General features: G+C 34.2%; 1 protein-coding gene across 1 annotated transcript in view; it reads left to right on the forward strand.

Moving 5' to 3' along the window:
- Nucleotides 1–27,993, forward strand: part of ara (araucan) — a 118,802-nt gene that overhangs the window by 50,714 nt on the left and 40,095 nt on the right. The window lies entirely within an intron of this gene.

Genomic DNA, 27,993 nt, shown 5'->3' on the forward strand with positions numbered 1-27,993 from the left:
TTGTCGAAATTTTATTTCTATAGAAAATTTTATCAAAATTTTATTTCCATAGAAAATTTTGTCGAAATTTTATTTCTATAGCAAGTTTTATCAAAATTTTATTTCTATAGAAAATTTTGTCAAAGTTTTATTTCTATACAAAACTTTGTCAAAATTTTATTTCTATACAAAATTTTGTCAAAATTTTATTTCCATAGAAAATTTTGTCGAAAGTTTATTTCTATAAAAAATTTTGTCAACATTTTATTTCTATAGAAAATTTTCTCAAAATTTTATTGTTATAGAAAATTTTCTCAAAATTTTATTGTTATAGAAAATTTTATCAAAATTTTATTTCCATAGAAAATTTTGTCAAAATTTTATTTCTATAGAAAATTTTGTCAACATTTTATTTCTATAGAAAATTTTGTCAAAATTTTATTTCTATAGAAAATTTTGTCAAAATTTTATTGCTATAGAAAATTTTATCAAAATTTTATTTTCATAGAAAATTTTGTCGAAATTTTATTTCTATAAAAAATTTTGTCAAAATTTTATTTCTATAGAAAATTTTATTGCTATAGACAATTTTGTCAAAATTTTTTTTCCATAGAAAATTTTGTCGAAATTTTATTTCTATAGAAAATTTTGTCAAAATTTTATTTCCATAGAAAATTTTGTCGAAATTTTATTTCTGTAGAAAATTTTGTCAAAATTTTATTTCTATAGAAAATTTTGTTAAAATTTTACTGCTATAGAAAATTTTGTCAAAACTTTATTTCCAAAGAAAATTTTGTCAAAATTTTATTGCTATAGAAAATTTTGTCAAAAATTTATTTCTATAGAACATTTTGTCAAAATTTTATTTCTATAGAAAATTTTGTCAAAATTTTATTGCTATAGAAATTTTTGTCAAAAATTTATTTCTATAGAACATTTTGTCAAAATTTTATTTCTATAGAAAATTTTGTCAAAATTTTATTTCCATAGAAAATTTTGTCAAAATTGTATTTCCAAAGAAAATTTTGTCAAAATATTATTTCTATAGAAAATTGAAGTACATCTTACTCGGTTTGCAAAATAAACTGTGGCAACCATGCTCTATAAGGATGTTTGATTAAATCTGGCTGAATTGTTTTTAACGAAATGTATGCCCTTATATTGCATATCGGTTCATCCCAATAAGCAACATTCCGGCAATGTCGATCATTTTGACGACGTACTCATTGAAAACAAAAGGCAACCATTACCCTTTATTGCATTTTGTGGCGAACCCGCACTAAAAAAAACAACAACAACTACTACTACTACTACAAGGTGAAACCTATGAAGCAGAAAGCAGAAAAATATCAAATTTCAATTGATACCAATAAAAATGACAAAAACAAAATAAATAAATAAAACGACATAGGCAAGAAACTTGGCCTAAAAGGACGGCCATTATTATTTGGATTATTGTTAGCCATGGTATGCTTCGGTGGGCTTCAAGAAGGTTTTGCCGTCTTTCTATCGCCAGACAGACTCTTTTCATTGGAGTGACTTTTGAGTAAGTTGCAATCAGCCATGTTAATAATCAAATTTGCCAATAATATTTTTGACATGGCTAGCAAATGGCCGAAGAGGCGAATGGGGAAAGACTATGGGCTTAAATGGGGAAGAACATCATGATTAGCGGAGACCATTTCTCAAGGCTTTGGTTTTTGTTTTTGTTTAAGATAAACATACATAAAAGACTTTCTCAAATTTCAAAAATCATATAATGAGTCGCTCAATATTTTGTGATTAGATATGATTCCAAAATTGGAGATTGGATCAAAGTAAAATAACGTTTCTGTGGCAGTGATACGTATGTCATGGTTTAACTATGGGATTATTATAAATTAAATTATGTAGTTCTTACTTGAACTAAGGAATATCTATGTATGAAGAAAGTCATGGAAAACCGTACATTTAAGCTTATAGCAGATTTTAATAAATTGAATGAAAATTTGTTGACACTCAAAAACAAACATTTTCCTCGGGAACGAAATTTTAGATAAACGAAATTCACCTTTCGTATACAGTGTTTTGTTTTACAACAAATAAACTAGAATTTACAATTAGCGATTCAATTTTATATTTTATTTGACTTAAATTCAATTTTTTTAACGTTAAAAGTAAATTTCGTTTGTTACTCACACACAAAATACCTGACCCACCATGTCCTACATCTTCTGGACTGGTGCATGCGGTAGTGAGAAATTTATGGGAGAAGATGAAATTACCTACAAATTCGGAAAAAATAGGTATACTAACATTGTCATTCCGTTTGTAACTCATCAAAATAGTGGTCTCAGAACCCATAGATTATATATTCTGGGTTGTGGTGAAATTATGAGACGATCTAGCGATATCTGTTGAAATCACTCTAACGTCCAATCGAAACAAATTGAAAGTTGATACAAGTAGCAGCTATTGGTATAGGTCAGACGGTATTGCACATACGTCATATCGGACCACTTTAAGGTAAACCGACCCCCAGATTTTACTTGCGGAGGCTCGTGCAAGAGCCAATTACATCTGATCTTGTTGAAATTTTGGTACGTGATGTAGACATATGCTCTCTAATAACTATACAAAAATTTGTTCAAATTTCTCATGCAGTCAAATCGAGATATCGGTCTATACCAAAACATGGACCCATACACATCATATTTTTGGACCCACAATACCTCTAGATATCCCAAAAATATCTCTTTTGTTTTATGGAAATTGCGTGTTAAGAATATCAAAATTGAACCGATAAACACCATATTGGGTACATCTATTTGTGTACCTAAAATACGTGTATATTTCCAATTTCAGGCAAATCGGACAAAAACTACAGTTTGTACATGGACGAAAAAGACTGTTGTTCATATGTTTGGGTGTAAAAATTATATGTTTGGAACTCAAATTTTTTACCACAATATTTTTAAGTGCAAGTTCACGAACTAGCATAACATGTTTGGGACATATATATTAATATGTTAGAACATATTATGTTTGGGACATGAAATGGTTGTAAATATAATATGCTTAGATGCAAACATATATTAATTTGGAAATAGTCTATAAACATATATGTGTTTAGAAAGAGAGACCTAGAAAGTATGCTGCTAGTAAAATAATGGAAGTAATCAATTGACGCCTTAAAAATATATCCACACAAAGGATCTTCATTAAAATTTTTTACTACCAGTGTATGCCCTAAGGTGACAAACATATTATGTTTGGACAATACAAACAATATTTTGTTTGGACCAATCCTGAAAATATATATGCTTGAAGCAAAATGTGTTTGGGGTATATGTTACAGAATCGATTTTTTTGAAGGTGTAGAAGATCAAGAAATTAAGTCGGGCTATATGAGAGCTATACCAAAAAATGGACCGATATACACCATATTCGGTTCTAAAATACTTGTAGATTTCCAATTTCAGTTAAATCGAAAAAAACTACGGTTTCTTAAAGGCCAAAGCAACACATGGACCGACTAACACCATATTCGAAATACCTATTTGTGGTCCTTAAATACCTATAGATTCCCAATTTCAGGCAAATGGGATAAACACTGCAGTTTCTAGAAGCCCAAGACTCGAAATCGGGAGATCGGTCTATATATGAGAGCTATACCAAAACGTGGACCCGTATAGCCTATCTTCGAACATGACCTGCCTGCAAACAAAAAACGAATCTGTGCCAAATTTCAGAACGATAGCGCTATTATTGAAGGCTGTAGCGTGATTACAACAGACAGACCTCATACTAACACCATGTTCCCAATTTCTACCGGATCGAATGAAATTTGCTTCTCTTAGAGGCTCCGCAAGCCAAATCTGGGGATCGGTTTATATGGGGGCTATATATAATAGTGCACCGATGTGGACCAATTTTTGCATGCATGTTAGAGGCCATATACTAACACCACGTTCCACATTTGAACCGGATGGGATGAATTTTGCTCCTCCAAGAGGCTCCGCAGTTCAAATCTGGATAACGGTTTATATGGGGGCTTTATATAGTTATGGACTGATATGGATCAATTCTCGCACGGTTGTTAGAGACCATATACTAATACCATGTTCCAAATATAAACCGGATTGGATGAAATTTGTTACTCTTAGAAGCTCCGCAAGCCAAATCTGAGGGTCCGTTTATATGAGGGCTATATATAATTATGGACCGATGTGGACCAATTTTAGCATGGTTGTTAGAGACCATATACCAACACCATGTACCAAATTTCAGCCGGATCGGATGAAATTTGGCTCTCTTTGAGGCGCCGCAAGCCAAATCTGGGGATCGGTTTATATGGGGACTATACATAATTATGGGCCGATGTGGACCAATTTTGTTAGAGACCATATACCAACACTATGTACTAAATTTCAGCCGGATCGGATGAAATTTGCTTCTCTCCGAGGCTCCGCAAGCCAAATCTGGGGGTCCCTTTATATGGGGGCTATACGTAAAAGTGGACCGATATGGCCCATTTGCAATACCATCCAACCTTCATCAATAACAACTACTTGTGCCAAGTTTCAAGTCGATAGCTTGTTTCGTTCGGAAGTTAGCGTGATTTCAACAGACGGACGGACGGACATGCTTAGATCGACTCAGAATTTCACCACGACCCAGAATATATATACTTTATGGGGTCTTAGAGCAATATTTCCATGTGTTACAAACGGAATAACAAATTTAATATACCCCCCCCCCCCCCCATCCTATGGAGGAGGGTATAATTAAAGAAAAAATCATTGGCGCCAATTCGTGGCCATATTACAATTTTTGGGGAATTGTACGAACATTTTCTTCTGCTTTTGTTCATATTGAACTTATGTGTACGGTGATTGATTTTTATACTCATAAATAAGTACATATTTAAACAAGTAATGAAAGTCTAAAGTCGGGCGGGGCCGACTATATTATACCCTGCACCACTTTGTAGATCTAAATTTTCTATACCATATCACATCCGTCAAATATGTTGGGGGCTATATATAAAGGTTTGTGCCAAATACATACATTTAAATATCACTGGATCTGGACAGAATTTGATAGACTTCTACAAAATCTATAGACTCAAAATTTAAGTCGGCTAATGCACGAGGGTGGAACACAATTTTATTTAAAAAACCAGTAAGGAAAGTCTAAAGTCGGGCGGGGCCGACTATATTATACCCTGCACCACTTCGTAGATCTAAATTTTCGATACCATATCACATCCGTCAAATGTGTTGGGGCTATATATAAAGGTTTGTCCCAAATACATTCATTTAAATATCACTCGATCTGGAAGAATTTGATAGACTTCTACAAAATCTATAGACTCAAAATTTAAGTCGGCTAATGCACTAGGGTGGAACACAATGTTAGTAAAAAAATATGGGAAACGTTTAAATCTGAAGCAATTTTAGGGAAACTTTGAAAAAGTTTATTTATGATTTATCGCTCGATATATATGTATTAGAAGTTTAGGAAAATTAGAGTCATTTTTACAACTTTTCGACTAAGCAGTGGCGATTTTACAAGGAAAATGTTGGTATTTTGACCCTTTTTGTCGAAATCAGAACAACATATATATGGGAGCTATATCTAAATCTGAACCGATTTCAACCAAATTTGGCACGCATAGCTACAATGCTAATTCTACTCCCTGTGCAAAATTTCAACTAAATCGGAGTTAAAAATTGGCCTCTGTGGTCATATGAGTGTAAATCGGGCGAAAGCTTTATATGGGAGATATATCCAAATCTGAACCGATTTCAAGCAAATTTGGCACGCATAGTTACAACGCTAATTCTACTCCCTATGCAAAATTTCAACTAAATCGGAGCAAAAATTGGCCTCTGTGGGCAAATGAGTGTAAATCGGGCGAAAGCTATATATGGGAGCTATATCTAAATCTGAACCGATTTTGTTGATATTTTGCAAGTTTTTCGAGACTCATAAAATATTCGGATGTACGGAATGTGAGGAAGATCGGTTGATATACACGCCAATTATGAGCAGATCGGTGAAAAATATATATGGCAGCTATATCTAAATCTGAACCGATTTTTTCCAAAATCAATAGGGATCGTCTTTGAGCCGAAACAGGACTCTGTACCAAATTTTAGGACAATCGGACTAAAACTGCGAGCTGTACTTTGCACACAAAAATACATCAACAGACAGACAGACAGACAGACGGACAGACAGACGGACAGACAGACGGACATCGCTAAATCGACTCAGAATTTAATTCTAAGCCGATCCGTATACTAAAAGGTTGGTCTATGATTACTCCTTCTTGGCGTTACATACAAATGCACAAACTTATTATACCCTGTACCACAGTAGTGGTGAAGGGTATAAATATGGGAAACCTTTAAATCTGAAGCAATTTTAAGGAAACTTCACAAAAGCTTATTTATGATTTATCGCTCGATATATATGCATTAGAAGTTTAGGAAAATAAGAGTCATTTTTACAACTTTTCGACTAAGCAGTGGCGATTTTACAAGGAAAATGTTGGTATTTTGACCATTTTTGTCGAAATCAGAAAAACATATATATGGGAGCTATATCTAAATCTGAACCGATTTCAACCAAATTTGGCACGCATAGCAACAGTGCTTATTCTACTCCCTGTGCAAAATTTCAACTAAATCGGAGTTAAAAATTGGCCTCTGTGGTCATATGAGTGTAAATCGGGCGAAAGATATATATGGGAGCCATATCTAAATCTGAACCGATTTCAACCAAATTTTGGCACGCATAGCAACAATGCTAATTCTACTCGCTGTGCAAAATTTCAACTAAATCGGAGTTAAAAATTGGCCTCTGTGGTCAAATGAGTGTAAATCGGCCGAAAGCTATATATGGGAGCTATGTCTAAATCTGAACCGATTTCAACCAAATTTGGCGCGCATAGCAACAATGCTAATTCTACTCCCTGTGCAAAATTTCAACTAAATCGGAGCAAAAAATTGGCCTCTGTGGTCATATGAGTGTAAATCGGGCGAAAGCTATATATGGAAGCTATATCTAAATCTGAACCGATTTCAACCAAATTTGGCACGCATAGCAACAATGCTAATTCTACTCCCTGTGCAAAATTTCAATGAAATTGGGGTAAAACTCTGGCTTCTGGGACCGTATTAGTCAATATCAGGCGAAAAATATATATGGGAGCTATATCTAAATCTGAACCGACTTCAATAAAATTTGGCACACTTGACTATAGTACTAATTGTTCTTCTTGTGCAAAATTTTAAGCAAATTAGGTTAAAACTCTGGCTTCTGGGGCCATATAAGTCCATATCGGGCGAAATATATATATGGGAGCTATATCTAAATCTGAACCGATTTCTTCCAAAATCAATAGGGATCTATTCTGAGCCAAAACACATACTTTTGCCAAATTTGAAGTCGATTGGACTAAAACTGCGACCTAGACTTGGATTACAAAAATGTGTTCACGGACAGACGGACATGGCTATATCGACTCAAGAGCCCACCCTGAGCATTTTTGCCAAAGACACCATGTGTCTATCTCGTCTCCTTCTGTTGCAAACATATGCACTAACTTATAATACCCTGTTCCACAGTGTGGAGCAGGATATAAAAAGGAAAATTGAATTAGGCTGTGGAAAATTTCACAAAGACTAATAAAATTTTACTACAAAAAAATATATATATTTTTTTTGTAATAAAAATAAGGTAAATTGTGCGTTAGTTTAACTACGGTTTTTTTTCTGTAGCTTCCCATCACATGTTATGATCTAATCCTCTATTTTTGGAAGCTTTTGTCTTAAATAGAAACTCTAATATCTGATCGTTTATGTTATTTCGAGAAAAGTAATGAAAATTCGATTTATTTTCTTTTTAAGAAATAATGCAATTTCGTTTCGAACATTAATATCCTACATTACAAAAGAATGAACGAAAGCAGTCATAGAATTTATTTTCAATATCAAACAAAAATGCAAATACGAATAGTTAATAGGACTAAGCTTAAGGCTGCAATGTAATCCATACCATCAGTTGACGACTGTTGGTCATTTGATGGCCACCATATTATGCTCCATTCTAACAACAACGAACGCCAGTCATCAACATGGGGCCCAATTGAATTCATAGGCCATGAAAATGCGTATAATGCATAATGGTTCTTAGCAACTTGTTCCAGCGAATGGAGTTGGGTTCAGGAACAGTTGCTTGTCGCCCATGTTTCCTAGCAATGATACGTGATATTTTTCATTCCAGGTTCCAGGAGAATCATAGACAATTTGATAAAGCCACACATACATATATACATGCTCATACACATGATGTTACTATTTATGAGCCAATAACAACAACAACAATAGCAACAACTTCGGAAATAGTCTCTAATCAATAGCAAAGAAAAATTTTTTCTAGGCCTTACAGATGGCCTTGATTCAAAGAATATAAAAAAATGTTGGAATTCCTTACATCAATAGGTTTGATAATAAGGACCTTGTAAAGGGTGATTCTTTTGAGGTTAGGATTTTCATGCATTAGTATTTGACAGATCCCGTGGGATTTCAGACATGGTGTCAAAGAGAAAGATGCTCAGTATGCTTTGACATTTCATCATGAATAGACTTACTAACGAGCCACAACGTCGAATTTTCAGTGAATGGGCCCTAGAAAAGTTGGCAGAAAATCCACTTTTTTATCGACAAATTTTGTTCAGCGATGAGGCTCATTTCTGGTTGAATGGCTACGTAAATAAGCAAAATTGCCGCATTTGGAGTGAAGAGCAACCAGAAGCCGTTCAAGAACTGCCCATGCATCCCGAAAAATGCACTGTTTGGTGTGGTTTGTACGCTGGTGGAATCATTGGACCGTATTTTTTCAAAGATGCTGTTGGACGCAACGTTACAGTGAATGGCGATCGCTATCGTTCGATGCTAACAAACTTTTTGTTGCCAAAAATGGAAGAACTGAACTTGGTTGACATGTGGTTTCAACAAGATGGCGCTACATGCCACACAGCTCGCGATTCTATGGCCATTTTGAGGGAAAACTTCGGAGAACAATTCATCTCAAGAAATGGACCGGTAAGTTGGCCACCAAGATCATGCGATTTGACGCCTTTAGACTATTTTTTGTGGGGCTACGTCAAGTCTAAAGTCTACAGAAATAAGCCAGCAACTATTCCAGCTTTGGAAGACAACATTTCCGAAGAAATTCGGGCTATTCCGGCCGAAATGCTCGAAAAAGTTGCCCAAAATTGGACTTTCCGAATGTACCACCTAAGACGCAGCCGCGGTCAACATTTAAATGAAATTATCTTCAAAAAGTAAATGTCATGGACCAATCTAACGTTTCAAATAAAGAACCGATGAGATTTTGCAAATTTTATGCGTTTTTTTTTTTAAAAGTTATCAAGCTCTTAACAAATCACCCTTTATATGTAAAACAAGGTTCCTATGCGCAGAACTAAAAGATCAATTTATTATACCCACCACCAAAGATGATCAGTTTCGCCAAAACAAAAGATCTCGAACGATTCAACTCCAAATGGTGTCTCTTCCTGCTGGCAGGGTTACCCCCTAGGTTAAAGTGGCAGCCCGATTAAGATTCAGGCTCACTTAGACTATTCAGTCCATTACCCCCTATGTAACGTAGTTCCGTTATTGTAGTGTAATTTTTTATGGTCCAACACTCAAGAAAAGTGAATCCTCTATTTCACTAAAGTCAATTTAACTTTATTTTAGTTGATGGTATTATTAAGTTTGGAGAAATTTTCCTTTATTTTAGTAATTTTTTGCGTATGTTAGTTAAATTAACTTAAAAACTGGACAAAATTATACACAAATGAAGCATAAAGATTTACTAAATTCGTACTTCTCACAAAATAGTTCATTATTACTTTAAATTTATAAATTTTACTACAAATGCGCCCATCTTGAACTTCGTATGGTACTAATGACATTCTTGCAATTTTGAACTAAAATTTTTTCCTTCAAACTGAAAAATTTTTTTTAACAAGTGAAAAAAATTTATTATGTCTAATACATTTTCTTGTATTTGTCAGCGTTTGCAATACAGTTTAGTTAAAAGTTTCTATAATTAACCTACATTTTCTAAATGAAGGTCACTGTTTTTTCAGTGAAGTTTAAAGGGTGATACGGTCAAAATTTGGTCAATATAAACTTGACGTATTTCTTTCAATTTTGCATTTAAAAAACCTGAACACCCCTCATTTTGAAGGTGTGTGTGTGTAGAATGTTGCTCCTATTTTGATTTTGGAATTCACTCTTCAGTTGTCAAAATGCCGTCCAAGCAAGAAGAGCAGCGTATCAAAATTTTGCTCGCGCATCGCGAAAATCCGAGCTACTCGCACGCAAAGCTGGCAAAATCGCTAAAAGTTGCCAAATCAACCGTTACAAATGTAATTAAAGTGTTTGGGGAACGTTTGTCGACAGCCAGGAAGTCTGGATCGGGGGGAAATCGAAAACCGGAAGCCGCTGAGACGACAAAGAGAGTTGCCGGTAGTTTCAAGCGAAACCCTAACCTCTCTCTCCGAGATGCCGCAAATAAGCTGGGTGTATCGTCTACAACCGTACATCGAGCCGGACTATCGACTTACAAGAAGGTAGTGACTCCAAATCGCGATGATAAACAAAATACGACGGCCAAAGCGCGATCCCGGAGTCTGTACACGACGATGCTGACGAAGTTTGAGTGCGTGGTAATGGACGACGAAACCTACGTCAAAGCCGACTACAAGCAGCTTCCGGGACAGGAGTTTTATACGGCAAAAGGAAGGGGAAAGGTAGCAGATATTTTCAAGCACATAAAACTGTCAAAGTTCGCAAAGAAATATCTGGTTTGGCAAGCCATCTGTACCTGTGGCTTGAAAAGCAGCATTTTCATAGCTTCCGGGACTGTCAACCAAGAAATGTACGTGAAAGAGTGTTTGAATAAACGTCTGCTGCCTTTCCTGAAGAAACACGGTTGTTCCGTACTGTTTTGGCCGGATTTGGCATCTTGCCATTACGGTAAAAAGGCCATGGAGTGGTACGCCACCAACAACGTGCAGGTGGTTCCCAAGGACAAGAACCCTCCCAACACGCCAGAGCTCCGCCCAATTGAGAAATACTGGGCTATTGTCAAGCGGAACCTAAAGAAGACCAAAAAAACTGCTAAGGACGAGCAGCAGTTCAAGGCAAACTGGCTTTCTGCGGCGAAGAAGGTGGACAAGGTGGCTGTACAAAATCTGATTGCAGGTGTCAAGCGTGAGGCCCGGCAATTCGGATTTGGAAAAGCGAAAGCCTAACTGAATATTTTTCCTGAATTTTATACTAATTTAACTTGAAAAAGAAATTTAGTTTGATTTTTTAAATAAACGATTTCACCGATTTACACGCGTTTTCCCTTGACCAAATTTTGACCGTATCACCCTTTAGTAGATTTAAACCACGTAGAGAAGCTTTTAAATACTCAGAAATGTCGCCATCATTATCGAGAGGGGATAATCCACCTCTGAAAAACTTTTTGGTGTTTGGTCGAAACAGGGTTAGTACCCATGACCCTGTTTAGCCAAGCCAGGCACCACTGTGGCCTGCGTATTATGCTAATTGACCGTATTGGACCATTTTGAGGTATAGCCCCCCATATAAACCGAGCCCAGATTTGTTTTCTATAGCATACTGGAGTAGCAAAGTTCTTCCGATGTGATGTCTCTATATGCTTTGAAATATTCATGCAAAAATTTGTCCAAAAATTGCCCGCCTCAGCTAAATTCGGCGGGGCGACTCAGCAGCTTCATTCATGCAAGTCAAGCTCTAATATTTTGGACAAAAAAGTTGGATATCATCTCACAGTGAGTTTCGTCGCTGAATACAATTGTTTCGATAGGAAGCGTGTGATGAACTTTCTTTATCAGAAAATAGAAATTTGCTCTGTCTTTTTTATTTAACACAGACTTTATAAAGACTAACGCACAATTTTGAAGACAATGTTAAATAAAAACCTTGCGATTGGCAACTGTTATATTAACCCATTTAATTCGATTGTGGTTGAAAGTATTTAGTTTAACTTTCTACACAAAAAAAAAATCTGATTCAATCATGGAATTAATTGATCCAATTAATTTTTTTATTGAAATGTCTTCAATCACAGAAATGATAGTATCAATTATAAAATTAATTGACAGTCAATTACAAAATTAATTGATCCAATTAAAAAGTTAATAGATACTATTAATGTTTGTTTCAATTTAAAAATTTGTTGAATCAATTAAATTTATAATTGAATATTTGTTAAAGCTCAATTAAGACTTTAATTGGAAAAATTTTCGTGAAATTTTGTTCTGTGTACACAATCCATTGTGAAGGGTACATAATATTCGGAATTAAATAATGTTTATTTAAGACATTAACCCCCATTTTCATGAAGCTCCGTTAGCGCTACGTTAGCTAACGAACTTTTAAGCTGTACTGTGGAGATATCTGTCATTTTGCCTATTTATTCCATACGTCAGTTAGGATCTTAACTGTTGAACATTTTTCAGTTAAAGTTAACCTCACAGAAGATATTTGCAGTTTATTTTCTGTTAACTGACAGTTAAAGCCTAACGTAGCTACATGAAAATGGCCGTAATTCATTCAATTAACTTTTAATCAACTCATATGTATTAATGAAATTATTTTTCTTCGTTGTAATAAAAATTTTTGTTAATATTACGAATTGTTTCTTTGTACAAATGTGACCATTTTAAAGGCCTTTCACAGTCACTACTTGTAGGGCAATTGTCACTTGGTGGTTATTGTGGTAGTTGATGTTCATGTCATTGTTGTTGCTGCTGCATTTCATTGTCGCATTTGAAGTTGTTAAACACAGGCATAAACAAGTTTGCATGTTTCAGAGTTGGCCATTTGATGGGCCCAGCAACATGTACCATATACCATTTTCTGCTACATGGCTGGCTATGACGACAAACCGAATGGGAAAACTAGGAAAACTAGCGGTTGAAAACTCCTATTTTTGTTTGTTTGAAACTGACAGGATGGTTGTCTATTGCTCAATTGTTGGTGTTGGTATTTTCCTTTGCGAATGACTGCAAGGCCAAAGCTAGACAGACACACCATACCACACTACGACAACAATGTTAGTTGCTTGCCTAGCATAAATTTCCATGTCACACGCGTTCAGAAAGTACTTAGATATATGCCAGAATTGAATTCTACAAGTTTTGTTGACAGCCATCCTTTTGGTAGCTTCTGTCGTATAAATTGTCATCATTAAACTTGAATAACTTGGCCCTTAGCATAGCAATGGAAATAAATTAAACGTCTAAATTGTGGATATAGGCATTTTCTTTTATGACACCTAGTGGGCGAAGAAGATTTTGAAAATAAATATAAAAAAACAAGTATATACGACCGTAAGTTCGGCCAGGCCGAAGCTTATGTACCCTCCATCATGGATTGCGTAGAAACTTCTTCTAAACACTGCATTCCACAATCGAATTACTTAAGTTGCGGTAACGCTTGCCGATGGCAAGGTATCTTAAAACCTCCTAACACCATCTTCTAAATTGTATGTAAGTCCATGCGAGGTATATATTAAATCAAAAAAGATCGATCCAATACGTATATAATTCAGTTTGACAAAGTAGACATAAAGTTTTGATTTTCTACAGAAATACAATTTTAACAAAATTTTCTACAGAAATAAAATTTTAACAAAATTTTCTATAGAAATAAAAATTTTCACAAAATTTTCTATAGAAATAAAAATGTTGACAAAATTTTCTATAGAAAGAAAATTTTGACAAAAATTTCTACAGAAATAAGATTTTAACAAAATTTTCTATAGAAATAAACTTTTGACAAAATTTTCTATAGAAATAAAATCTTGGTAGATTATTGGTAGACCAATTTTTGTGTGATTGGACCAATTTTGGTATGGTCCTTAGCGACCATATACTAACACCACGTTCCTAATTTGAACCGGATCGGATGAATTTTGCTCCTCCAAGAGGCTCCGGAGGTCAAATCTGGAGAACGGTTTATATAGGGGCTATATATAATTATAGACCGTTATGGACCAATTCTGGCACGGTTGTTAAAGATCATATACTAACACCATGTTCAAAATTACATCCGGATTGGGAATCTGGGGATCGGTTTATATGGGGGCTATATATAATTAAGAACCGATGTGGACCAATTTTTGCATGGTTGTTAGATACCATATACCAATATCATGTACCAAATTTCAGCCGGATCGGATGAAATTTGCTTCTCTTTTAGGCTCCGCAAACCAAATCTGGGGATCGGTTTATATGGGGGCTATATATAATTAAGTACCGATGTGGACCAATTTTTGCATGGTTGTTAGAGACCATATACCAACACCATGTACCAAATTTCAGCCGGATCGGATGAAATATGCTTCTGTTAGAGGCTCCACAAGACAAATCTGGGGGTCCCTTTATATGGGGGCTATACGTAAAAGTGGACCGATATGGACCATCCGACCTACATCGATAACAACTACTTGTGCCAAGTTTCAAGTCGATAGCTTGTTTCGTTCGGAAGTTAGCGTGATTTCAACAGACGGACGGACGGACGGACGGACATGCTTAGATCGACTCAGAATTTCACCACGACCCAGAATATATATACTTTATGGGGTCTTAGAGCAATATTTCGATGTGTTACAAACGGAATGACAAAGTTAATATACCCCCATACTATGATGGAGGGTATAAAAACATAATTTTCTTTCTCACAAACTAAAAAGTTTTTTGACTTCGGCGCACCCCATCGAAGAAATGTAATGTGAAGTTACCGATACACTCAGAAAAATATGTTTGGAACGAGTCCAAACCATGTCCACAAGTGTAAATTTGCCCCGTCAATGTCATACCAGACCAGATTTGAGACAGGCGAAACATAGAAATTTTATAACGGGTCCAACGGACAACAACGGTCTTGGCATAACTGGGGCAATGCGGACCACGTCAACCAGAGCCTTGGAGATAATACTGGACTTGAGATCTATAGAGATTCGTATCAAAATCGAAGCCGATTGAAGATGTTAGGAGAATGGACGGTAACACTAAATATGACGAACCATAAAAGGATAACAGGGGAGATGGTGGGTGTAATGGCGGATGCCGCAATTATCAGTGACCTAGGTTGGCCATAACTGCCGAGTGTGGCATTCTAACGCCGGTATGATGGTCGTGGGAGAATGGCACCCCAGAACAGATACCAGAGGTGAAGATCGGTAAGAGAACGGGACTGGACGTATATGTGGATCAACCAGACACCAAGATGCCATATAAATACTTTATATTTTTATTTTCCTGAAATAACTTCTAAGAAAGTGAACAAGCCAAATGGCACAGATGCAAATCCTCGGTGCGGTGAAATTTTTAATTTTAATTGCTTTTTGCGCCATTTAATTATCACATATTTGTTTCTTGTCTGTGAATGGACACATAGAACATTTTTCGCTTTTCCAAAAAAACTCCATAGCATGTGGAAAAACTAGATGAAGGATCTGTTTAAAAGGATGTATTTAAAAATCAACATAACTTCCATCTTTTCTAGCAAAAATTTACTAAAATCATACGACCCACAAATTACACGTAAAGGATGTTTTTTTAAGAGCTTGAAATTCAAGAAAACTCATGTCAAATTATGAAATGGCCAAAAAAAAAATTATTTGGTAGATAATTTCTTGTCATTTAACATTTAAATATAATTTGGGGTATATGGTCACCACGATTATTTTGCACAAAGGTCATTGTGGAGGTCCAATTCTCGACCGACACGTTGAATATTGGTTTCCAATGACTTCACGTATTCTCACAAAAACGAATGGAGTTGCATCAAATTACACGAATGCGGAGGCCAATTCACCGGTCCATTTCTCCAAATAATGTCGTTGAATTATTGTTTCAATAACAAACAACATTTTTTTTCTGATTCAATCACGAAATTAATTGATTCAATAATTGTTTTAATTGAAATGTCTTCAATCACAGACATAAAATAAATTCAATTAATTAAAAAAATTAATTGAAAGTCAATTAAAATTTATATTTTTAATTAAATATTTTTTAAAACTCAATTAAGACATTATTTGGAAAAATTTTCGTGAAATTTTTTCTGTGAATCATCATGATTCTGTATCGATTTCCATTCACGATAACGCTCGTCCTCCCTCATTCTTGAAGAAATGAGGACCAATGATTCTTGAACGGCGTATGAATTATCTTTGCTCCAAATACGGCAATTTGGTTTGTTGGCATATCCATTCAACGAAAAATGCGTCTCATCACTGAAGAAAATCTTGCACCATAAAATTCACTAAATGCTGTATAAACATTTGTAATTGAATACTGTTTTTGAAAAAAAAATCTGGAGTTAACCTATTCATGATTATTTCCCAAATAATACAGAGTAGAGACATCACTTTAAGCTGTCAGACAAGAAAGTGCTTCTTATTAAAAAAAAAACAAGTAAGGAAAGTCTAAAGTCGGGCGGGCCGACTATGTTATACCATGCACCACTTTATAGATCTAAATTGTCGATAACATATCACATCCGTCAAATGTGTTGGGGGCTATAAATAAAGGTTTGTCCCAAATACATACATTTAAATATAACTCGATCTGGAAGAATTTGATAGACTTCTACAAAATCTATAGACTCAAAATTTAAGTCGGCTAATGCACTAGGGTGGAACACAATGTTAGTAAAAAAATATGGGAAACATTTAAATCTGAAGCAATTTTAAGGAAACTTCGCAAAAGTTTATTTATGATTTATCGCTCGATATATATGTATTAGAAGTTTAGGAAAATTAGAGTCATTTTTACAACTTTTCGACTAAGCAGAGGCGATTTTAAAAGGGAAATGTTCGTATTTTGACCATTTTTGTCGAAATCAGAAAAACATATATATGGGAGCTATACCTAAATCTGAACCGATTTCAACCAAATTTAGCACGCATAGCAACAATGCTTATTATACTCCCTGTGCAAATTTTCAACTGAATCGAAGTAAAAAATTGGCCTCTGTGGTCATATGAGTGTAAATCGGCCGAAAGCTATATCTAAATCTGAACCGATTTCAATAAAATTTGGCACACTTGACTACATTACTAATTGTACTCCTAGTGCAAAATTTCGGGCGAAAATATATATGGGAGCTATATCTAAATCTGAACCGATTTCTTCCAAAATCAATAGGGTTCTATTCTGACCCAAAACAGGAACATGTGCCAAATTTGAAGTCGATTGGACTTATATTACGACCTAGATTTTGATCACAAAAATGTGTTCACAGACAGACGGACATGGTTATATCGACTCAGGGAACAACCCCGAGCATTATTGCCAAAGACACCATGTGTCTATCTCGTCTCCTTCTGGGTGTTACAAACATATGCACTAACTTATAATACCCTTTTCCACAGTGTGGCGCAGGGTATAAATATGGGAAACATTTAAATCTGAAGCATTTTTAAGGAAACTTCGCAAAAGTTTATTTATGATTTATCGCTCGATATATATGTATTAGAAGTTTAGGAAAATTAGAGTCATTTTGACAACTTTTCGACTAAGCAGTGGCGATTTTACAAGGAAAATGTTGGTATTTTGACCATTTTGGCGAAATCAGAAAAATATATATATGTGAGCTATATCTAAATCTGAACCGATTTCAACCAAATTTGGCACGCGTAGCTACAATGCTAATTCTACTCCCTGTGCAAAATTTCAATTGAATCGGAGTTAAAAATTGGCCTCTGTGGTGGTATAAGTTTAAATCGGGCGAAAGCTATATATGGGAGCTATATCTAAATCTGAACCGATTTCAATAAAATTTGGCACACTTGACTACACTACTAATTGTACTCCTAGTGCAAAATTTCAACCAAATTGGGGTAAAAATCTGGCTTCTGGGACCGTATTAGTCCATATCGGGCGAAAATATATATGGGAGCTATATCTAAATCTGAACCGATTTCAATAAAATTTGGCACACTTGACTATAGTACTAATTGTTCTTCTTGTGCAAAATTTTAAGCAAATTATGGTAAAACTCTGGCTTCCGGGGCCATATAAGTCCATATCGTTTGAAATATATATATGGGAGCTATATCTAAATCTGAACCGATTTCTTCCAAAATCAATAGGGTTCTATTCTGAGCCAAAACACATACTTGTGCCAAATTTGAAGTCGATTGGACTAAAACTGCGACCTAGACTTTGATTACAAAAATGTGTTCACGGACAGACGGACATGGCTATATCGACTCAAGAGTCCACCTTGAGCATTTTTGCCAACGACACCATGTGTCTATCTCGTCTCCTTCTGGGTGTCGCAAACATATGCTCTAACTTATAATACCCTGTTCCACAGTGTGATGCAGGGTATAAAAATTTAAAGCAAGAATTTTAAACTTTGTCCGATCCGGTTGAAACTTGCTACTGATTTGGTTTTGAAGCCTCTTGGAGGAGCAAATTTCATCCGATCCTGTTGAAATTTGGTACGCGGTGTACATATATAGTGTCTAACAACCATGCAAAAATTGGTCCATAGCGGTCCATAATTATATATAGCCCCCATATAAACCGATCCCCAGATTTGGTTTTGAAGCCTCGTGGAGGAGCAAATTTCATCCGATTCACTTGAAATTTGGTACATTGTGCTAATATGTGGCCGCTAACAGCCATGCCTAACTAGATCCATATCCCCAATCACACAAAAAATGGTCCATATCGGTTCATACTTGTATATAGCCCCCATATAAAGCGGCCCCCATATTTCAATTCTGGCTCTCTACACTGAAAAAAATATTTACGTGATATTAAAGATTACGCAGCTTCAATTTTAGGATGCGCAATTTACACACTATTAAGATGGGTATTAAGTTCGAATTTAGCCGCTAAAATCGTAATTTTTTACGATTACTTTTCTTTAATAATCCATTTTATGGAATACAAACTTTGTGAAAATTAGCTTTGGGCTTTTCCCCATCAAGTTATAATAAAATTTGCAACAAATATGTATAATTTTATGCCTTTCTTACTGATTTAGTTTTCACTTTAGTGAAAAAATGACGATTTTAGCGGCTAAACCCACCTTTAAAGACAAATTTCTTTAAAACAATGAAATTTTAATTAATAGAAAGTTTATAATCTTTGCTTCAAACATTTTTTTCATTAAATTTAGGATACACATTTTGTCATTAAACTTAGGCAAATTTTCCTTAAAGTAAAGAAACATATTTTTGATTTAAAGAAATCGTCCTTAAATTAATTGAAATATTGAATATTGAGATTTAAGATAAAAACGCGTTAAATATAGGCTAAGACTTATTTTGATGATTTAGTACCTTTGGTTTAAAGTGTTGTTTGAAATGAAGAAAATATTTTTTACTTCGAAGTATCCGTCATAATTTGGATTTTAAAACAGGAATTTGTGTGTACGTGAATAGCTTTATTAATATACCGGAAAAATAGAATGCAAATTCGATAAATGAGATCTGTATCCTAATTTTAATTTTATAGTTCCTAGATTTAAAGTCTGATAGGTCGCAAAAAATGTCCTTATTTTAAAGAACCCGCATCTTTGGCTCGGAATTAATACCAAAATCCTTAAAGGAAGGTCAAAATCTTTGGATGCAAGTAAACATTTTTTTTGTGTAATTACCGCTCAAAAGGTCATATCGGTTCATTATTATTTGTAGATTTACCTATATATGCCTTTTTTGTCTAACATATACCACGTTAGAAGTCGATGTTAAGAAGTTTTAAGATACCTTGCCATTGATAAGTATTACCACAACCCAAGTAACTAATACGATTGTGGATGATAGTCTTTCGTAGAAGTTTCTACGCAATCCATGGTGAAGGGTACATAAGATTCGGCCTGGCCGAATTCTCAAATTAATCCAAGCAGAATATTAAAACATTTCGCCTTGCAACCGAATACACTAACATTCCAAGGTGGAGAAAAACTTTTTCTACTTTATGAAAATAAAGGTAAATTGCTTAGAAAATGCAAATTTTACAATTTCTTTTATCTGATGGGAAGACAAAATGATAATGATGGCATTAACAAGAAAGAATAAACTTCACTGCAATATATGTAGAGTGATTAAAAATTAACGCCGACTTTAAAACAAAGGATCGTAAAGACAAAGAACTTTTTTGTGGATGCTAAAAGGGGACAATAAACAGGTAAATACTGAAACGCCACTAGCTAATTAAAACAAATGAGCTAACAAATTATTGAATTTATATGCAACAGTTTTTAAGGGCCATAAAAATAAATGTTTATGAGACATATGGGTCAATTGAGAAACCGAATAACGAGACATGTATAGAAAGGTGATGTTAGAAAGTGTTAAGATATAATTCAAATATCTCAAATTAAATATATGTCTTAACAAGTTGATACATTGAAATTAAAAAAAAATCTATAATCCCCCAACAAATGTCATTAATTTTAATGTACATACATCCGAAAATGCTCTTCTAGAGATGGATTTAATTTTCACTTCCCAAGATGTTCTTATTTTAAACATCCTTTTTGACGCTGTTTGTAAATTAATATATCCACACATATTAAATTTAAAAAATGTTATGCCCCAAACATAATATGTTCTTACATCTCACCATATATGTAGGAAACATGTTATGTTAGGTTTATGAACATTATATGATTGCACTTAAAAGTAATATGCTAAAATGTTGAGTTTCAATCATATAATTTTTACACCGATATATATTAAACAAGTAAGGAAAGTCTAAAGTCGTGGGGGCCGACTATATTATACCCTGCACCACTTTGTAGATCTACATTTTCGATAACATATCACATCCGTCAAATGTGTTGGGTGCTATATATAAAGGTTTGTCCCAAATGCATACATTTAAATATCACTCGATCTGGAAGAATTTGATAGACTTCTACAAAATCTATAGACTCAAAATTTAAGTCGGCTAATGCACTAGGGTGGAACACAATGTTAGTAAAAAAATATGGGAAACGTTTAAATCTGAAGGAAACTTCGAAAAAGTTTATTTATGATTTATCGCTCGATATATGTGTATTAGAAGTTTAGGAAAATTAGAGTCATTTTTACAACTTTTCGACTAAGCAGTGGCGAAAATGTTGGTATTTTGACCATTTTTGTCGAAATCAGAAAAACATATATATGGGAGCTATATCTAAATCTGAACCGATTTCAACCAAATTTGGCACGCATAGCTACAATGCTAATTCTACTCCCTGTGCCGATTTCAAGCAAATTTGGCACGCGTAGTTACAATGCTAATTCTACTCCCTATGCAAAATTTCAACTAAATCGGAGCAAAAAATTGGCCTCTGTGGGCAAATGAGTGTAAATCGGGCGAAAGCTATATATGGGAGCTATATCTAAATCTGAACCGATTTTGCTGATATTTTGCAAGTTTTTCGAGACTCATAAAATATTCGGATGTACGGAATTTGAGGAAGATCGGTTGATATACACGCCAATTATGACCAGATCGGTGAAAAATATATATGGCAGCTATATCTAAATCTGAACCGATTTTTTCCAAAATCAATAGGGATCGTCTTTGAGCCGAAACGGGACCTTATACCAAATTTTAGGATAATCGGACTAAAACTGCGAGCTGTACTTTGCACACAAAAATACATCAACAGACAGACAGACAGACAGACAGACGGACAGACAGACGAACAGACAGACGGACAGACAGACGGACAGACAGACGGACATCGCTAAATCGACTCAGAATTTAATTCTAAGCCGATCCGTATACTAAAAGGTTGGTCTATGATTACTCCTTTTTGGCGTTACATACAAATGCACAAACTTATTATACCCTGTACCACAGTAGTGGTGAAGGGTATAAATATGGGAAACATTTAAATCTGAAGCAATTTTAAGGAAACTTCGCAAAAGTTTATTTATGATTTATCGCTCGATATATATGTATTAGAAGCTTAGGAAAATTAGAGTCATTTTAACAACTTTTCGACTAAGCAGTGGCGATTTAACAAGGAAAATGTTGGTATTTTGACCATTTTTGTCGAAATCAGAAAAACATATATATGGGAGCTATATCTAAATCTGAACCGATTTCAATCAAATTTGGCACACATGACTATATTACTAATTGTACTCCTAGTGTAAAATTTCAACCAAATTGGGCAAAAACTCTGGCTTCTGGGGCCATATAAGTCCATATCGGGCGAAAAATATATATGGAAGCTATATCTAAATCTGAACCGATTTCAATCAAATTTGGCACACATGACTATACTACCAATTGTACTCCTTGTACAAAATTTCAAGCTAATCGGGATAAAACTCTGGCTTCTGTGTCCATATAAATGCATATCGGGTGAAAGATATATATGGGAGCTATATCTAACTCTGAATCTATTTCAACCAAATTTGGCACGCATAGCTACAATGCTAAATCTACTCCCTGTGCAAAATTTCAACCAAATCGGGCCAAAACTCTGGCTTTTAGGACCATATTAGTCAATATCGGGCGAAAGATATATATGGGAACTATATCTAATTCTGAACCGATTTCAATCAAATTTTGCACACTTGACTATACTACTAATTGTACGCCTAGTGCTAAATTTCAACCAAATTCGGCCAAAAATCTGGCTTCTGGGGCCATATAAGTCCATATCGGGCGAAAGATATATATGGGAGCTATATCTAAATCCAAACCGATTTCAATAAAATTTTGCACACTTGACTATACGACCAAGTGTTATGTTTGTACAAAATTTCAAGCAAATCGGTATAAAACTCTGGCTGCTGGGTCCATATTAGTGTATATCGGGCGAAAGATATATATGGGAGCTATATCTAAATCTGAACCGATGTCTTCCAAAATCAATGGGGTTCTATTCTGACCCAAATTAGGAACATGTGCCAAATTTGAAGGCGATAGGACTTAAATTGCGACCTAGACTTTGATCACAAAAATGTGTTCACAGACAGACGGACGGACAGACGGACATGGTTATATCGACTCAGGGACCCACCCTGAGCATTATTGCCAAAGACACCATGTGTCTATCTCGTCTCCTTCTGGGTGTTACAAACATATGCACTAATTTATAATACCCTGTTCCACAGTGTGGCGCAGGGTATAAAAAAGTCTTTATCATCGGTGCAAAAGTAGAAAATACATCGCGAGAAGGAATGCAACACATATGGAAAATTGAGCTTGCATACTCAGGTACATGGGTTCAATCTCAGTTACGTCCAAACGCCAACAAAAGCATTGAAAAACATATTCTATTCTTGAACGTTTTTTTGCTTTGTAGTCAAGAGCACGGTTACCAAAGTTGGTAAAATTCTACTAAAAATTGTAGAGTTTTTATTGTTTGGTAGAATTCTTGAAGTTTTGGTAGAATTCCAAATAAGAGGTACATCAATTTTCAAAAGGAATACAATTTAACAAATTTTTCTATACATGTATAATTTTGACAGACTTTTCAATAAAAATTTGACCAAATTTTCTATAGAAATAAAATACAAAACAAAATTATCTATAGAAATAAAGTTGTGACATTTCTTTAGAAATAAAATTCTGACAAAATTTTCGTTAGAAATAAAATGAAAAAAATTCTATAGAAATAAAATATTGACAAGATTTTCTATAGAAATAAAATTTTGATAAAAGTTTCAATAGAAATAAAATTTTGACAAAATTTTCTATAGCAATAAAATTTTGACAAAATTTTCTATAGAAATAAAATTTTGAAATTCTGAAAAATTTTTCTTTAGAAATAAAATTTAAAAAAAAATCTGTAGAAATTCTTTATTTCTATAGAAATAAAATTTTGATAAAAGTTTCAATAGAAATAAAATTTAGACAAAATTTTCTATAGAAATAACATTTTGAAAAAAATTTCTATAGAAATAGAATTCTAAAAAAAAAATTCTTTAGAAATAAAATTAAGAAAAAAAATGTATAGAAATAAAGTTCTGACAAAATTTTCTTTAGAAATAAAATTTAAACAAAAAATTCTATAGAAATAAAATATTGGCAAGATTTTCTATAGAAATAAAATTTTGTTGTTGTTTTTTTTTCTATAGAAATAAAATTTTGATAAAAGTTTCAATACAAATAAAATTTTGACAAAACTTTCTTTAGAAATAAAATTTTGACAAAATTCAACACAATGGTTTTAAAGCTGGGATCAAAACAACAAATACCATTGAAGTGCAAACCCACAATAAAAAACAAAACACGAATGAAGTAAGAGGAAGCATGCTCAAACTAAACCCAGCCAACTGCACTCAAATCGATGATTTGATGGTGGCAAAGGAAAAGAGAAATGTTTGTATGAATTTATTGCGGCATAAACCTTTTTTCGGAAGGTTCAAGTGTGGTTCATCATGGGCTTAGTGAACTGCCTGAGTTTATTCTGATAATTGGTTGATAGTTTTGCTGCAAGTAGAGGATGCTGATGAGGAATGTTGTAATTCCGAAACGTGCGTCCATCCAACCATCTTGCAGTCTATAGGGCTTTGCCCAAATAAATTTGACAAATATTCTTTTCCTCTGTTGGTTAAGCTACTCTTGTAGTTTAGTCAACACAATGGTTTGAAAGCTGAGATCAAAACAACAAATATGAAATAATAAAATTTTGAAAAATAGAAATAAAATTTTGAAAAAACTTTCGATAGAAATAAAATTCTGACAAAATTTTCTTTATAAATAAAATAAAAAAAAAATCTATAGAAATAAAATATTGACAAGATTTTCTATAGAAATAAAATTTTGATGAAAGTTTCAATAGAAATTAAATTTTGACAAAACTTTCTTTAGAAATAAAATGTTGACAAAATTTTCTATAGAAATAAAATTTAGCCTTTTTTTAGAAATAAAATTTTTACGAAATTTTTCATAGAAATAAAATTTTGATTTTTTTAAGATTGGAAGATTTTTGGTAAATGTTGATTGATTATTTTTGGCACTAGTGGCAACCGTGGTCAAGATACAAAAAGTCCACAAATTTGAGGACAACCCAGCAAAAAACTTTGGAAGTTCTTCTAAAGGGACAACTTTTAAAGCACTTCCAAAAATGTCCTCCCAAAGTTGTTCTTTATTTTAACTGCACAGGAAGTTCATTTGAGTCACTGTTTAATAATTCGCTTTTTCGTATTTTTAATGGGAATTTTAAATATTTATTGTTTCAAGTAGGTTAAAAACAGATTAAGAATTAATAAAGTAGTGCTAATTATTTAAATTTTGCCTAAAAAAAAAATTCTAAATCCTTTCTAAAAAAATTTGCAAATTTTTTAAAATATTTGATGTCAAACGTTCCAGACAAGCGTTATAATGCATTAAAAATCATAAAAAAATATTTAAACATTATTTAGTTGTCAAAATATTACAAAATTTCTTAATTCACATCCAAAACACCGGATTCGCATCACTCCTTAAGAAGTGATGCAAATTCAGTGCAACGGCTGTTGAAATGGTGGACATCAGTTCTATTGCAAGCCTATGTTAAATTAATCGCCTCTTCGTCAATTTTGCACCACTTCCGGATCCAAAAAAAGCATTTTCACTACTTTTTTTGGCGACGCTTTTTTTGCTGGGAAGTTAAATTATTTTGAAGAATTCTTCGGAATTGTTGTTTCCTTCATACAAAGATATCAATTTTTAAGTCGAATCACTTAACTATAAGGACAAATTTACTTCTTTGAAGATTGTATCGACTTTTGAACCAGGATAAAAACTTTACATCAGAGAAATGGGTCTTCTATGTTAAGCAAAAGTCGCATTCATTTTTTAAGGACATACAATTTTTGGCCACACAACAATATTTTTTTCAGTGTAACGTAATCTATTGTCTGTAGTCAATTTTTTTTTTATCATTTTTATACCCTCCATCATAGGATGGGGGTATATTAACTTTGTCATTCCGTTTGTAACACATCGAAATATTGCTCTAAGACCCCATAAAGTATATATATTCTGGGTCGTGGTGAAATTCTGAGTCGATCTAAGCATGTCCGTCCGTCCGTCCGTCTGTTGAAATCACGCTAACTTCCGAACGAAACAAGCTATCGACTTGAAACTTGGCATAAGTAGTTGTTATCGATGTAGGTCGGATGGTATTGAAAATGGGCCATATCGGTCCACTTTTACGTATAGCCCCCATATAAAGGGACCCTCAGATTTGTCTTGTGGAGCCTCCGATCCGGCTGAAATTTGGTATATGTTGGTATATGGTCTCTAACAACCATGCAAAAATTGGTCGAAATCGGTCCATAATTATATATAGCCCCCATATAAACCGATCCCCAGATTTGGCTTGCGGAGCCTAAAAGGGAAGCAAATTTCATCCGATCCGGCTGAAATTTGGTACATGGTGTTGGTATATGGTCTCTAACAACCATGCAAAAATTGGATCACATCGGTCCATAATTATATATAGCCCCCATATAAACCGATCCCCAGATTTGACTTGCGGAGCCTCAAAGAGAAGAAAATTTCATCCGATCCGGCTGAAATTTGGTACATGGTGTTGGTATATGGTCTCTAACAACCATGCAAAAATTGGATCACATCGGTCCATAATTATATATAGCCCCCATATAAACCGATCCCCAGATTTGACTTGCGGAGTCTCAAAGAGAAGAAAATTTGATCCGATCCGGCTGAAATTTGGTACACGATGTTGGTTTATGGTCTCTAACAATCATGCAGAAATTGGTCCACGTCGGTCCATAATTATATAGCCCCCGTATAAACCGATCCCCAGATTTGGCTTGCGAAGTCTCCAAGATTTCATCCAATCCGGTTGTAATTTGGAACATGGTGTTAGTATATGATCTTTAACAACCGTGCCAGAATTGGTCCATATCGGTCCATAATTATATATAGCCCCCGTATAAACCGATCCCCAGATTTGGCTTGCGATGTCTCCAAGAGAAGCAAATTTCATCCAATCCGGTTGTAATTTGGAACATGGTGTTAGTATATGATCTTTAACAACCGTGCCAGAATTGGTCCATATCGGTCCATAATTATATATAGCACCCATATAAAACGTTCTCCAGATTTGACCTCCGGAGCCTCTTGGAGGAGCAAAATTCATCCGATCCGGTTCAAATTAGGAACGTGGTGTTAGTATATGGTCGCTAACAACCATACCAAAATTGGTCCAATCACACAAAAATTGGTCCATATCGGTTCATAATCATGGTTGCCACAAGAGCCAAAAATAATCTACCAAAATTTTATTTCTATAGAAAATTTTGTCAAAATTTTATTTCTAGAGAAAATTTTGTAAAAATTTTATTCGGTTCATAATAAAATTTTCATCATTGTCAAAATTTTATTTCTATAAAAAATTTTGTCAAAATTGTATTTCTATAGAAAATGTTGTTCAAATTTTATTCGGTTCATAATCATGGTTGCCAAAAATAATCTACCAAGATTTTATTTCTATAGAAAATTTTGTCAAAAGTTAATTTCTATAGAAAATTTTGTTAAAATTTTATTTCTGTAGAAATTTTTGTGAAAATTTTATTTCTATAGAAAATTTTGTTAGGAGGTTTTAAGATACCTTGCCATCGGCAAGCGTTACCTCAACTTAAGTAATTCGATTGTGGATGGCAGTGTTTAGAAGAAGTTTCTACACAATCCATGATGGAGGGTGCATAAGCTTCGGCCTGGCCGAACTTACGGCCGTATATACTTGTTTTTGTTTTTTTTTTTTTGTTTATTGCGCTTGGTCATCCCCAAACACTGCTGCCAATTATAAATTCACATTCTTTCAAAGCGATAATTTTCTTGAATTTATCATCAAAAATCGTTAAAATGACGAAAAATCGTCAGAGTTAGCACCGCTGGATATGTAAATATAAGCGCAAATTTGTTGTAGAAACAAGAACATTTGCCTTGTTAAGCAACATCATAAATTTCACACGACAAAAGAA

This window comes from Haematobia irritans, chromosome 4 (assembly GCF_050003625.1).
Source record: "Haematobia irritans isolate KBUSLIRL chromosome 4, ASM5000362v1, whole genome shotgun sequence".
NCBI lineage: Eukaryota > Metazoa > Arthropoda > Insecta > Diptera > Muscidae > Haematobia > Haematobia irritans.